The 13,456-nt window shown below is 37.9% G+C and overlaps 1 protein-coding gene across 11 annotated transcripts in view; it reads left to right on the top strand.

Annotated features, from left to right (window-relative positions):
* KCNK2 (potassium two pore domain channel subfamily K member 2) overlaps positions 1–13,456 on the top strand; it is a 130,825-nt gene that overhangs the window by 5,551 nt on the left and 111,818 nt on the right. For 8 of the 11 annotated variants that reach the window (XM_021390037.1, XM_021390034.1, XM_021390038.1 and 5 more), the window contains one exon: positions 323–474. The gene's annotated coding sequence lies outside the window, so the exon portion shown is untranslated. Of the gene's footprint in view, positions 1–136; positions 475–751; positions 1,522–13,456 lie in introns of those variants that run through there. The other 3 variants (XM_021390032.1, XM_021390035.1, XM_021390039.1) reach the window with 3 other exon arrangements.

Genomic DNA, 13,456 nt, shown 5'->3' with positions numbered 1-13,456 from the left:
TGATGACAGTGAAGAGCTATAACTCAAATTCCCTCAGTTAAGTTGGTGCAGCAGGAATAACAAGAAAATTTAAAAAAAAAAAAAAAAGGTATTTTTCTTACTGAAGTCAGCACTTGCATCTCTGTATTCACACCAGGAACAGATGTGATAAGTAAGAAGACACCGTTTGTATGCACTCATTGTTTGGGATTGAACTGTGCTTAAGAGAAAGTTGCATAGATCATAAGTCTGCAATCAAGAAAAGTTGCTTTTAATATGCTGATTCTTTTAGAACCAGGACAAGGCTTTTATGTCTTTTGAACAGCCATTTCTCTCCTATCAGTCATTGTTTTGATTGAAGAGATGGAGAAATGAAATGAGCAACTCATGAAGAAGATATAGAACTATTTTGAAGAGCTTCCTTTACGAATGCTCCTCTTGGGATCCAGTCTGTCACACAGACTAGAAATCAGAACCATCCTTCTCTGTGAACAGGTAAGTAACGATGCTTTTATTGCCTTTTAATCTAATGGACAGATTTCCAGCTTGTATTTAAATTAAAATACGCTGGCACTCTTGTAAATGAAAAAAAGGTTTATTGAAAACAAAGTGTTAAAGTAATCTAGAAGGTGGCAGAATAACTAAGAGATAAAAGAACATTGAACAGAAAATTGCTGTTTATTCTCTTAAAGACAAAAAAAAAAACAACCTATTGTTCTTTATTCCTTTGCTTTCCTTAGACTTAGCTGCTGCTAGGCTGCTGGCTGTGGTAGAATTTTGCTTAGATTTCTAATCTTTTTCAACATGGTAGCAAGATTTTCTGATGACTCTGTTCTGCAGGAAGAAAGCAATGACAATTTTGATGCCTGTGCAGAATCTCATTTGATATGCATTTGAGCAATATTAGTTTTGTAACCTGAAGGGAGAGATACCACTCTTTCAAAGTGATTTAATCAAAGTTACACTAAGTGTTTGTTTTAGCCAATGTAGCTTGAAATTAAGCAATATTATGTTTCAATTTGTAAGTTGGAGTAAAATCTTTGAACTTGGTTATTGTGATATTTCAGTTATGTTGTTATTGTCACTTATGATCAAACCCAATCAGGGGGAAACATAAGAAGTAACAATAAATAAAAGTATGGTTCTGTAACCTTTACTGTAGTGAGTAGTAGTGCAGAATTTGGGGCAGCTTCTGTTGCTTTAGGGACCACAGTGATGGGCAGTTATTTGGTTCTTAAAGATTTAATTATTTAGTAAAATACAAAGTTCTATACAGATTCAGTGTTGGTGGACTTTTCAAGGGACTGAACAACGAAACAAACAATTGAATGATCTAGCAGCAGCAGGAGATCTGTTAATGCAAATACTTAGTAGAGTGACTCATAAAAACAAGCCGAAAGAAAAACATTAACCAGCTTGCCCTTCCTTTTTCTCTCTCCCTTCCTAACACCTCTCTCTCCACCTCCTCTATCTTAAAAACACAAGCAGATCAACATTAGGAAATCTTTTTCTACTTGCATGTTGTACACCCCCCAAAAAGAGGTAAGGGAGATAAAAGTGAGATGCTATTCAACTTTAAAACCTAAACTAATCTACAAGAGTCTTCCTCTTGCTGAATCACTGTAGGGAAAGGGGTCTGAAGTACTCCTCTGTCTTGACTACACTCTTTAGTGTATAGTGCTAATCCTACTATGGCTGAGAATGCTGAAGTGAAACAAACATCAAGACTAAGATTTCAAATGGAATTATGCTACAAAAACTCTTCAGAGGCTTTAAACCATAATTTTCAGCAGTATGAATATAAGTGGAGACTGCAAACCTTTTGTGATCTGTGGGATTTTCCTAGGAATTCATAGGAATCCTTATCATGTTGTCTTCTGCCTTCTTTCCATCTGTTTGTCTTTAAGTAGACATTATCATAAGCTGGAGGTACTGTACTGTGTTTGGAGTTTTCTCTGAAGATTTCTGTGGCTTTACTATTTTAAAATTTCTTTGCAGAAAGCTGCAGTTACAGGAAGTTAACTAACAACTCTTACATTGTGAAGTGATAGCAGTAGTGAAGGATGCCATTTGAATCAGTGAGAAATTCAATCTATTAAGTGAAGGCTACTTATAATGCAGGAATTTAAATATACTATTGTCTGTGGTTGCCACAAACAAGTCTATCACTGAGGAAGTAGACCATTCTCTTAAGGAGCTCTCTGAAGCATGAGGCAGTTAGCATGTTCTCTAAAGAAAAGAATAGCTTATACTACCCTGTGAACATTAATGGAGATTGTGCACCTTGCAAATTCAAACACACTATAAAGACTGCAGGCTATTTGAGATTGTTTTCATCCCATTCCTTTTTCATTTGGTATAAACTACATATAGTGAAAAATCTACATTCTCACTTATAACTAAGCTAAACTGATTGGTACTTACAAATATACTTACAGCTGCTCATTTATCTCCAGAGTACATCTTAATGGTGCAATTATAAGTTACTCTTACTGTTGCTGAAATTTTAAAAGTAATGTCTATCCTTTTTGTTCCTCATATCAGGCTATTTATACATTAGATGACTCTTGGAAACTTTTAATTTCTGCCTGCAATAAATTAGCAGAGGAATATGTTTCTAAAATACATGTTTCCATCCACTGGAAGGAAGTCTGTCTTACTAATATCTTTATCATTAATTCACAGTAATGATCCAGAAACTCAAACCTGCAGGAAGGATAAAAATATAGCGACAAGCCTTAAATAACTTGTTGACAGAGAAGCTTTACGAATAAATTTAGCCTCAGTCTTGGCAACCGTGACCATTTACCACTCTTTCTCTGTGGCATTGTACTCAGTTGTGTACTGTTTCTGTGTATGCCTGTATAATAGACATCGTCTCTTGATCCTTCTTAGGAGCCTATGTGTCTGAATGCAGTACGGTAAGGGAAAGCAGGATTTGGGAGTTGAAGCAAGAAGTCTATACGCCCTGCTTAGAAGTACACCATTAACTCATACTATAGACTTTGTAAGCAGGGCTGGTGGGTTCTATGGGTCCTGAAGTCACGGAGCTAATTTGGCATTATAGATATAAAGTGCCTCAGTCTGGATGAACTTGTCCACCAGCCATATGGAGCACTGCAATAAGTTAGTCTCTACACTGGCTCTCAAGATAAAAATTTCCAATCTGGTAGAGGTTATCTCTAGGCCCTTTGATAATGTTAGGCTTGGACCACGGGCTTAATACCTTCACCTGGGATCCTGCTGAGTATTGCTTTCCATGTTAATTGCAGAAGGTACATCTGCACAGTTTAAGGAAATATTTAAGTCTTTTTTTCTTAGAGAAAAGTAAGATCATATATGATTCTGCAAGGCAAGATTCACCTTTCCAAAATTATACTTAGGACTCGGTGATTCCAAGCCCTTCACAGTCAAGGGAAAAGTGACCAGCGTAGTTTAATTCATGGTAGTGAGGGCAATTTAGGTTATTACTATCATTATTTAGTAATGTAATTATTTCATTGATTGGTTTAAAAATAACCATCATTTTCTTTTGTAATATTTTCAGTGAATATTAAACTGGATACAGATGGGTGATCCCTGTTAAAAATAAAGTGCATAAATAACCATCTAATTATTATTAAAAATGCACATTCAATGGCATGGCTATCTCATGTGTTACCTTGGCTGAAACATCATGTTGCTTAAATCACTATGATGACCTCTTCTCTGAATTGTGCAAGAGACCTGGTGATTGCTTCCCAGCAGTGATGAGAATGAGTTATGAGCCTCTCTGCCTCTTCCTAAAATAACAGGGAATTAATTTCATGTGGGCAAACACTTGACTCATTCTTCTTGGAACTGATAGCTTACCACACAGGACTTGGAGGCTGCTCTGTGTACCAGTCATGGTTCACAGGAGGAAGAAGCGTTCAGAGGAGTTCAGGCACTCAAAGAATAACATTCTTGGCCAAAAATAACCCTGAGCACTGAAAACAAATTAAAAAAAAAAATACTAGTTTACTTGTAAATCTGTTGCAGCAACATGTGCTTCCAGACATATCTGAGAGATGAATGGTACATCCATCTGAGTCTCTTCACTCTTCTGTTTCTATGTAGAGCTTCTCAACTAAACCAGGGCCACGTATGATACATTGCTTATTATTATGTGAGCTATGTCAGCTGCTGCTGGTGAGGACCCTTGTGCAGGAAGGTAAGAATGGCTGCTCTAGGGCGATTGTAAGGATGCGGTAGTGACGTCGCCTCCACAGAAGGACTGAGGAAAAACAAGAGAATGAAGGAAATGACAGAACTGTAACAAGGACAGTGTGAGAGTAGGACAGTCCTGAATGTGGTGCTGTACAGAGAATGGGTAGAGTCCATTTGAGGCACATCACAGATGAGCATGGGAAGGATGGGTCTAGAATGATGGCGTGCAGTGCAGTGCAGTCTGTTGCATTGTGGGTTTCAGCACTAGTTTGTGTGGATGTGTGAACATGGGTTTGGGGATGAGCTGTATTTGGAATGGTATAAGTGACATATCTGTCCTGTTTGTGCACTCGTGATGTGGAGATCAGCTTTTCTCCCTTATTCTCCACTGCTGCTGTATGTTCTTCCCTCAGATCTGTAGCTGACTCTGGGGGAATGGCATGGCAAAGTGTACACCATGTTTTTGAATCTATGCATTTTGTCCTGAGTGATAGGCTTTCTGCGGACTCTTTGGCAGTAGGAAATGGCTCACTGACAGCAGAACGAGTATGTCTTCCTTGGAGATATGAATCCTTCCTTGGATGAAGGAGCTGCTGTGTACTGCCAGCTAGCATTCTTGCTGATTGTTGTTTCCAAATTAAAAAATGATTTAACTCTATGAGATGATATGTGCTATGAGACGATGCTATGGATTGGATCTTTATTGCGTAGAGAGAGAATCAAAAACAAATTTATCTGTACACCTCTTTATTTTCTTCTAGTTCCCTTCTGTAGTCTCTTCCAACTACTTCTTCCTGGCAGCTGTAAAGCATTCTTTCCTTCCTCACACTTTTGCATAGGGAAATAAAGTGAGCAACCAGCCTGCCAAGAGCAAGATGGGTCTGAAAAGGTTTGGTTGTTGTGGGACTTAAAGGAGATGTATCGATCGTTCCTCAAAGTCATTCCCTGGCTTCTAAAAATATGCAATTCCAGTAGTGATGCTACAGAAAGAATAACCTTTCCCACTGCTGGGAACATTTTAGGAATCCCTGCTTCAAAAAATACACTTAGCATCCTTGTCTGTATGCTGCCAAATCAACCTTCATTCCAGACATGGCATGAGTCTCCAAGGAACGAATAACTTTCTTATTCCAGAGTATTAGTACCCTGAGGCTGATCTCTGTAAACTGTCTACAGCTGACACTCCTCTGCACTGGGAAATGGCATTCATGTTGGAACAGGAATGCAGGAAATTAATGTGGTAAGAAACACACTACTAAACATAACTGTCTATATTTGAAGGTGGGCTCTCATTTGTGCTAAACACTGTTTACCTACACAGGAAACTTTATAATGGGATTGTGAAGCAGGTCTGTGTAAAAGGCATTTAACAAGACACTGAGTACTCCAACTCAAAATACATATTTTAATGCAATTTACTGATCTAAACAGAGAGGGAAGATGACCGAATTGGTCATGGTAGCTTCATGTTGAGGTTGAGCTTATGCTTAATAACATAGATGAACATGAAGAAAACCCCTATGAGCATCTTTGTAAAATGAGGATTATATTTTTATGTTCTTCTATTGAAAGAAGCGTGCACAGTGTGGTTATTTTTACCTGTGGATATTGGTGTCAGTAAACCTAGGAAATACCTAGCACTATTTACTGTTCTTGCAGATGTTCAGGAAGGATCCCTTACAAATAGCAGGTACAGCTTGATGTGAAAATTCCATTTGCTGAATGTCTTTACAGAACATGTTGCCCCTGTTCTATCCAGCTGCTATTTTTGTTAGAACCTGTGCATCACTTGAAAAATCTTCCTTTCTTAATACATCGTTATCTTTGAACAAAAATGAGTTGTTTTCCTTCTATGAGTGCTAGGATCTGTGAGTACCTGTAAGAAATTTGTACAAATAATAGTAAGACTGCAATCATTAGACAATAGCTGCTTAATCCTGTGGTAATTTTATTAATATTTCTTTGCAATTAATTAGTAAAAGTAATTGAAATACTAATCTAGGATATCTGCTAAGGTATTATATCCACTCTATTCATAGAGGTTAAAGCTAGATTCAGTGTTTGAAAAACATGAAATTCTTGGATCTTAGCAGTTTTGACATAAAAGTTAAGATTGAGTTGCACTGATTATACTTATTGCCTGCCCACAAGGTGTAAAGAGATGATCAAAAAGTTGGCAAGGCTTACATGAATTTGGTATGGTTGCATGATAATAAAAATAAATCTGCAAAAGCAGGAACTTCTAAAGTAGACTTAGAGGGTGACTTTTTTAGCAGGCAGAGTAGTGCAAGTATAATAAAAATAATGAGTGTGTGACCTTGGGGAATGCTATATTTGTCACTTTCTGATCCAGGTTGTGGGTCCTTTTTACTTATTTTGAACAGAGCCGTAGGAAATAGTTGTTTAAATGGAAGGATGTATCTAGTACAAGGTAGAAGATGCTGGTGTTGTTTTTGTTCTGTTTTCATGCCACATAGAAAGTGAGATAGCATTTTGGATTTTGTCCTGAAAAAGAGTAGCCAAGCAATTTGGTTTTTAAAAGCTGATACTGAAATTTATTCATAGCCAGAAAGAATGAGGCACCTTCTAAGGCTCAGTTACCCCCACTTTAACTGGTGGATTGCTAAATTACCTCTTGTTACCCTGTTTTCAAAAAGTAGAAAGAGCTCTTATGTTATGAATATAGAGTATGACAAACTGTTTGGAAGACAGTATCAAAGAAATTGCGTACTTTTAAATAGTGCTCAGTACTTAATAAAATATCAGCTGGCTCCTGCTCCCTCTGTCTTGCAGCCGTTTTGCAATTTGTTTTAATGACAGTAGGATGACCTCCAGAATTTCTTAAACTTTAATCTACGTTTCACTTGAAAACAGCAGTGCCTGGTCCAAATGGCTTTTTGCGTCCAACCCCAGTCCCATGTAACATTCAAAAAAATCCTATGATAATTCAGGAGACAAAAGATCTCCTTAGACCCTAAGATCCTTTAGCATTTTAGGTGTTTTATTACATCTAAATTCCAGCCGTATGTTGGATGCACATTTTTCTCTATTTTTGTTGCTTTTAATCCGTTATTTAAAAAGAACGCTGGTTGTTCTGTCAGCTAAGTACTTCAGTATGTGGATGTGACTGAAGAGAAATCATGCCTTATGATATAAGCTAATAATGAACAGCATAGGACCAGCTTGATTATACAGTTGTTCAAATAGTTTAGGAGAATAAAATGTGTGCTCATTTACTGTAGAGAACTGTTGTTTTGTAAGAATAACTTCCCAGCTACGGGAAAATAAATTTTAAATTCCTGGCACGTCTCTTCATCTGAAAATTCAGGGGAATTTAGAGCTGCATGTGAAGTTTGTGGCTTAAGCCCATCTCTGGGGAAAGTAGAAATGTTGATGGAATAAGTCAGGGTAAAACAATGACGACTCATCCATTTAAAACAAGGTAACGTTACTGTGAGGTATCTGGAAGGGTCTGCCGGGAGAGAAGGATTTCTTCTGACCCAGTTTTTGTCCTCTGCTTGATGCACATAATTCTCTCTGTTTTCAAAGGTAGGCACTGAGCTGGCTGATTTCTGCACCTTTTCTTCTCAGTGAGCGGGAACAGGATATGCTGTGTGTGCCATTCTCGTGTTCTGGACCTCATGGCTTCACACCAGGAGTGGTGGCTAGTGACAGTGATGTAGGTCACTTGTATCAGCAGCTGCTGAGCCTCTGGCCTTGTACCATGGGCCATTTGCAGGTCTCACATCCTCTTGTCTAGTCCTCCAGCTCATTTCATATAGCACGAGTGCATTCTGGCTCTTTGCTCTTGCACGGGAGTTCTTTTTGTACTTCAGATGCTGGGAAAGTGGGAGTGCACAGGCCAGGTTTCTTCATGTGTCACTACCACAAGCTGCAGGTTGACGATATTTTGTGACCTTATTCTTGCTGAGGGATACAGGGCAATGTAGGATGCTTTTCCCCTCCCTGATGCAGACATACAGATGCTTTCCATTGGGAACTTCTCTATTTTTCCTACAGAAACTTCCATGGCTACAGTGGTATGTAAAGTTCAGGGTTGCTCAGACCCCAGTGCGGAACATGGTTTGTACTAAGTAAATTGTATTGAATTTAGAATCTGTTGCTGATGCTCAAATAAAAAAACACATAGAGAAACAAATATATTTATTGCTTGCAAACTGCACAGAAGTTGTACGTGTTCTATTACATCTCATTCTATTATTTTTGTTCTTTGGTTAATAAATATAATTAACATGCTCAACTTAAATACATTACTGCAGGATGCTAATATACTGAGGATATTGAATATAATAGTTGTCCTGGAGAAATGGTCAAACAGGACAAATGAAAAAAATACATAAATAAGTTGATATGATTTGATGTAATTATTCTAAAATTTCTAGGGACAATAATTATTACTCTAATTTATTTCTCAGAAGTCCTGAATACCAAGGTAGAAGAACAAAGGACCATCACTGGAGTTACAAACCAGTAAATGACTTGGACCATCTGTAGTGAATTTTACTCCAGCTCATTTTAAACAATCAGTTGTTTAGCATATGGATACTCTTTCCTAAAAATGCTAATATTAATAAGAAATATATTTGTGCTTCATTAGAGGTGTATATTCATTCTATTTTGTAACTATTGTTATAATTTCTCTCACTTTGGTTAGGCTTTGATTATCTGCTATTCGTCAACAGATTTCTGCTAACTTTATAAGAAAAAAAGTGTTTTATGGGAAATATGCAAAGCAAGCTTGCTATACCCTTAAATACTTTTTCAGCACAAAATAAATCAGTGACTGTTCCAGCTATGCTGGAAAAGAATGCTGAACTAATCACTCAGCATTATTTTGTGTTCTTCGATAAAGGTTTCAGCATTGGAATTGAAATCAGCAAGGTTACCTGTTCAGTGCGGTTTTCGGGGAGATTCCACCTGAGCCCTGACCTGTCAAAGCATATACTTTACATAGGTTACTGTTTTTCTGCTGCAAGTGCTCAAATTTGGAGTGAAAAGGTGAAATCAATGTGCACCTGAAGGCCTGGTTTTAGCTTTGCATTTAGCTTGTCTGAGTTCATGATAAATGCAGTACATGAACTCTAGAGTAACAGTGGAGAGATTGACCAGAGCCGTATGTTCCCGTAAACAGGAGAAAATTTAGAACGTGCTTCTACTTCACTTATTTCTGCATGTACCATGCTCTGTGGATGTCTTCAGTAAATAATAATTTTTAGAAAAGCAGGCTGAAGGTTTTGCTGTTTCTTACTGTTTCTATCATTTCTGCTGTTGACCACTGAAGGACATACTAAAAGCATTTAATCAGAGTCTGTTATGCATATGGCAGATAGCCCTGAAATTTGCTGCCCTAAACCTTTGTAGGGGCTAGTCTTGTCTGTGTTGACCATTTATTCTTAAGGATATTATCTCTGAAGTTTTTCTGTGGTCTTGAACTTTACAGGCTTCATTGGATTTGGGGCTTTAAGCTGTCATTATATTCCATTTCTAAAATATGATTGAAAGAGCCCTGTGCTCTAATCTCTGTATTTTTATGTGTGTTCCAAACACCCACTGGGAAACTTCACTGTGATACATCTAAAATGTATCCCAGGCTCAAGCTTTTTTGCAAAATTTGCATACAAATTCACAAATGTTAGCCATGTTGAGAGCCATGTTTAATCCCAACAACTCCATGCCAAATAACTCCTTGCCTGTACACTTGTATTGTTAATGTTTTTTTTACGCAGAAGTGAAAGGCAGGGTAGACAAGTCCTTGCATGAAGCTTCATTTTGCTTCAAGTTTAGTGCTTGAAGGCTGTGCATCAAAGCATTTTGTACATCATTAGTTTGTTCCTTGCCAGACTATGTGATACCCACACAAATATTGCCATCTGGTAACTTCTGTTTAAAGCAGCTGTTGTCGGAGTATTCCAGAATTTTAATCGGTATCTAGACTTCTAAATGCCAAAGCCAAGACACCTTTCACCTCAGTGCAAACAGGGGAGCTTCTTGGAATACAGGGCTGCCCTAGAGACTGCTCATCTGTTTTGCCTTTTACCTGTGCACATAAGGGCCATGTTCCACTTAGACTCTCCAAGGTGATAACTGACTTGGTTTAGGATAGCTTACTGTGAGATCGTCTGCAAGGTAAGGAGGATTTGTGACTTTCACTTAAATCATACAGAGGAAAGACAGGAGTGGAGAGTAAAAGAGGAGAGTTGCCCACTTTGTTGTGATGATCTGGGAGTGGTTTGGACACTTGAATTTCAAGGCAGCATGCAAATGAACGGATAGTAAATTTTATTTATTTTGGTGTAATTATTCTCAATGGCCTTACATCATTAAAAGAAACTGCTTTTAGGATTTGGGAGGTGTGGGTCAGATAGCAATTAAACACTGAAGCAACTTGGCCAGCTTTGCAAGTGATAAAACTATGAAGAACCAGTATGCAATATATTTTTCTCACAGGAATTTATCATTTCAGGAGACAGCCATGGGAAGATATTGATTTTAAAAAAAAAAAAAAAAAAAAAACATGCGGGAAAGGTCTTCCATAGCTGACATGTAACAGATGTAAAAATTCTGTCCTCCATTTTCTTGAATCACCAGGGAATTTAACTTTTAAGCTACAGAAGTGACTTAGTAGGAAACTGAGTGATACAGGAGTGAGAAATAGTATTGTCTTCACTACAGACACTGGACTTGGTTATTGCTCTACCAATAAAAGAGTGAATTTTTCTCTAGGGAATTCAGTAGTGGTACTTCTATTTTATTTTTTCTTCCTGTCAGTGTAGTTTTGCCATTGATACAGCACGTAATTGTCATGAAACTTAAGTTGTAACTATAGATAACAACTGTGTATTGCTGGAAATTACAATTCCTCCTAGGAGTTATTGAAGGGGAGGAAGCTGGGGGACTTGCTGCTATAGTAGTGGGTATATTGTAGCCCACTATATATTCTTGTCATAGCTGAATAATATTGGCGTGGGATTTCTAAAAAAAACACAGCAGGATGTATCTAAGAAATCAGTGGGTACATTCAAAGCAAGTTTAATATGAAAGAGTTCATGTATCTCTTCTCTATCATCTGTTTGTACTCATTCCTGAAATCAACAAAGAGAAGCCCACTCCCCTCCAAAATTTTTTGTTCCCCTGAATCTTAAAAGCTTGTTTTTCTATGCTGGAAGTCTTGTTAATTTTCACATCTTCTTTTTATACTAGGTAAAGATTGTATTCATATTTGCCACGTGGTGCTTAAAAATCTCCTGTTGCAAAGACTGGGGTACTCTACTAGAGACTACTGATAATAATGCTGTGCATAGGGTATGCTCTTTGAGAGTGTTTTTCTGCATTTGTGGCAGCTAAGGAAGTTGTGTGGGCTGGATGTCTAGCTGTCCTACACAGAGCAGGAAATGGATGGGATATATGTCTCTGTAAATGCTGCTTGATGTGCCATCGCTGATGTCTCCTGTCACTGGGACTATGCATTTTCTGTTCGGTTTTGTAATCTGCCCACTCACTTCTGGTAGGGCAGTATGGATGCCCTTTCAATTGAAGCTGTGCTGCTTTTTCACAAGGCATTGAGGGGCTGGATCTCAGTCCTAGGTTTTCACACAGCTATCATCACCGATTTTGTTCAGATGAGAATGCAATTCAACTGTGAGCCACATTTATCCTTTGTTAATAGCCCCACAGAAACAGCACAGGAGATGGATTTAGATGAATATGCTGAAACACAGTACAGATGAAGACTAATGCTCTCTGTATTCTACTTACTTATGTTTAATGCATATTATTTATTTTGTAAGCTTATCAGTCCAGGCAAGAGAATGGCTTTCTGTAAAGCGCTTTGTTTTCCCTCTTCGCTGGCTTCACTGAAGGCACCCACACTCTTTTATGCATATCAACTGCTGTTTATCAATCAGAGCTACAATCAGCTCATCAAGGCACTTTGCAACCTTTGTAATTTGCAGGTGCTGGTGAATTTTCCCCCTTCCAGCATGTAATTGATGTGTCCCTACTTTATCAGAGATTTAATAAGATATTTTTCCCAAGCATTTGAGTGCTTTTGCTAAAAAGAACAATTATAGTGATTACGTTAAGGGAGGCTGTGAGGTGGGAACAAATGTATGAAACCTTGTTTGGAAATGAGGTAATATTAACAATGCAAATTACATGAAGTTTGGAACTCGACCAAAATAAGTCCAGTTTTTGGAAGACTTAAATGTTTTTATTAAAAAAAGTTGAAAGAATTGAGAATATCACAATAATGCTGATTTTAAACAGCAGAATCAGCTCGCACTTGAGTTAATCAGTAGTGATTCTATGGGAGAAAATATGATTGTGGCAGTAGAAAAACAAATACAAATGGGAAGAGAACCAACTTAAGAAAATCTTATCCTTTGGGAAGCTCAATGCATGTGTCAAGTCTGGCATTTCTTGATCGTTTTCTGTGTTGGAAAAGGCTAACTTAGCTTCTCTTAAGAAGACTCTTGGCCAAACCTAAACAAGAAACTGTATCTTTCAAGAGCTATTTGAAATTATTGAGTTTAAGTGTGTTACACCAGTAACATTCTGGCTTGTGTATTGAAACTAGACCACAGAAGATGCCTGGTTTTATTAGGTCCACATGTATATTTCTGTGGGTTTTAAAGGAGATAGGCACAGATGATATAAATGATTCCATGATCATAGAATCATATAATCATAGAATGGCCTGGGTTGAAAAGGACCTCAAACATCATCGAGTTTCAAGCCCTCTGCTGAGTGCGGGGTTGCCAACTACTAGACCAGGCTGCCCAGAGCCACGTCCAGCCTGGCCTTGAATGCCTCCAGGGATGGGGCATTCACAACCCTCCTGGGCAACCTGTTCCAGTGCATCACCACCCTCTGTGTGGAAAAACTTCCTCCTAATATCTAACCTACATCTCCCCTGTCTCAGTTTAAAGCCATTCTCCCTTGTCCTATCGCTATCCACCCTCGTGAACAATCATTCCCCCTCCTGTTTATACCTCGATATGACTTTCTGAATCAGATTAGACTATTGATTGATTAAAGTCAGATATCTTGCTTCCTACAATGTCCATAAGCTAATACTTCACAGCTGCAAATAACAGCTATTCAGCTGTGGCCAATGGTAAAATGTTGAAGACAGAAAGTAAATTCTGCCTGCTCCTATCACAGTTTTGGGAATTTAAACAGTCTGTCTATATTCATTGCCTATTGGCTAATGTTGACTTAAAAATGTAGCTCCAAATGTTTCCTTAATTGATATGTTATTTTAAAAAAA

Source organism: Numida meleagris, chromosome 3 (assembly GCF_002078875.1).
Source record: "Numida meleagris isolate 19003 breed g44 Domestic line chromosome 3, NumMel1.0, whole genome shotgun sequence".
NCBI lineage: Eukaryota > Metazoa > Chordata > Aves > Galliformes > Numididae > Numida > Numida meleagris.
The sequence above is the reverse complement of the archived record's forward strand: the minus strand, read 5'-3'. Positions and strand labels throughout refer to the sequence as shown.